The following is a 2307-nucleotide window of genomic DNA, read 5'->3' as shown; positions in this document are numbered from 1 at the left end:
CTGACAGAAAAGTCCTCTGAGGTGGCTGCAGCTTTAAACACATGTCTGGGCAAAACAGATTTCATTGTGTAATTGCTGTAGTTGGATTTAGCAGTTCAAAATTGCTGCCCTCAGCTGCATGTCAGGGAGGTGTCACCTGCATGTTATACAAGTATGAGCTTTCTATCAGTAGCCCCCTTCTCTTGTTGCCCGATAAAGTAACTGCCACAATTTATGCACTTCCAGAGCACTACCAAAAAGTGGTGCTTTACTCACAAAAACAAATTTACACATAAACCATAAACTGCCATCCAGTCTACCCAAGTAGACCTGTGAAGAACTCTAAGTAACGCCCAAATATTCAAATATTTGCTGTTATTAGAACCAAAGCTCCGGAGCCCAAAATAAAGTATTCAGGACAGCCTTAATGATTACACAGTGAAGGTTAAGTAGTATCACAAATCAACTTACCCTTTTTTTGGCTTAATTGTTCCTTTTTCTTCTTCACTCTCTTCATCAGGAAAAAAGTTGATTTTTGATCTAAAGAGTATCAATAGGGGTTAATTTTATTAAATATTTAGGCATTTTTGGAGTAAATCACTTCAAATCACACAAGCCAGATATGTGATATCTGAGGAAGACTTATTTTGTGTGCCTGCAATGTCAAACTCTTGACCAAATATTAAACCAACTTACAGTGCCTTGCGAAAGTATTCGGCCCCCTTGAACTTTGTGACCTTTTGCCACACTTCAGGCTTCAAACATAAAGATATAAAACTGTAATTTTTTGTGAAGAATCAACAAGTGGGACACAATCATGAAGTGGAACGAAATTTATTGGATATTTCAAACTTTTTTAACAAATAAAAAACTGAAAAATTGGGCGTGCAAAATTATTCAGCCCCTTTACTTTCAGTGCAGCAAACTCTCTCCAGAAGTTCAGTGAGGATCTCTGAATGATCCAATGTTGACCTAAATGACAAAGGATGATAAATAGAATCCACCTGTGTGTAATCAAGTCTCCGTATAAATGCACCTGCACTGTGACAGTCTCACAGGTCCGTTTAAAGCGCAGAGAGCATCATGAAGAACAAGGAACACACCAGGCAGATCTGAGATACTGTTGTGGAGAAGTTTAAAGCCGGATTTGGATACAAAAAAATTTCCCAAGCTTTAAACATCCCAAGGAGCACCGGGCAAGCGATAATATTGAAATGGAAGGAGTATCAGACCACTGCAAATCTACCAAGACCTGACCGTCCCTCTAAACTTTCAGCTCATACAAGGAGAAGACTAATCAGAGATGCAGCCAAGAGGCCCATGATCACTCGGGATTAACTGCAGAGATCTACAGCTGAGGTCGGAGACTCTGTCCATAGGACAACAATCAGTCGTATACTGCACAAATCTGGCCTTTATGGAAGAGTGGCAAGAAGAAAGCCATTTCTTAAAGATATCCATAAAAAGTGTCGTTTAAAGTTTGCCACAAGCCACCTGGGAGACACACCAAACATGTGGAAGAAGGTGCTCTGGTCAGATGAAACCAAAATCAAACTTTTTGGCAACAATGCAAAACGTTATGTTTGGCGTAAAAGCAACACAGCTCATCACCCTGAACACACCATCCCCACTGTCAAACATGGTGGTGGCAGCATCATGATTTGGGCCTGCTTTTCTTCAGCAGGGACAGGGAAGATGGTCAAAATTGATGGGAAGATGGATGGAGCCAAATACAGGACCATTCTGGAAGGAAACCTGATGGAGTCTGCAAAAGACCAGAGACTGGGACGGAGATTTGTCTTCCAACAAGACAATGATCCAAAACATAAAGCAAAATCTACAATGGAATGGTTCACAAATAAACATATCCAGGTGTTAGAATGGCCAAGTCAAAGTCCAGACCTGAATCCAATCGAGAATCTGTGGAAAGAACTGAAAACTGCTGTTCACAAACGCTCTCCATCCAACCTCACTGAGCTCGAGCTGTTTTGCAAGGAGGAATGGGCAAAAATTTCAGTCTCTCGATGTGCAAAACTGATAGAGACATACCCCAAGCGACTTACAGCTGTAATCGCAGCAAAAGGTGGCGCTACAAAGTATTAACTTAAGGGGGCTGAATAATTTTGCACGCCCAATTTTTCAGTTTTTTATTTGTTAAAAAAGTTTGAAATATCCAATAAATTTCATTCCACTTCATGATTGTGTCCCACTTGTTGTTGATTCTTCACAAAAAATTACAGTTTTATATCTTTATGTTTGAAGCCTGAAATGTGGCAAAAGGTCGCAAAGTTCAAGGGGGCCGAATACTTTCGCAAGGCACTGTAAATA

Source organism: Monopterus albus, unplaced genomic scaffold (genome assembly GCF_001952655.1).
Source record: "Monopterus albus unplaced genomic scaffold, M_albus_1.0 scaffold210.1, whole genome shotgun sequence".
Taxonomy (NCBI): domain Eukaryota; kingdom Metazoa; phylum Chordata; class Actinopteri; order Synbranchiformes; family Synbranchidae; genus Monopterus; species Monopterus albus.
The sequence above is the reverse complement of the archived record's forward strand: the minus strand, read 5'-3'. Positions refer to the sequence as shown.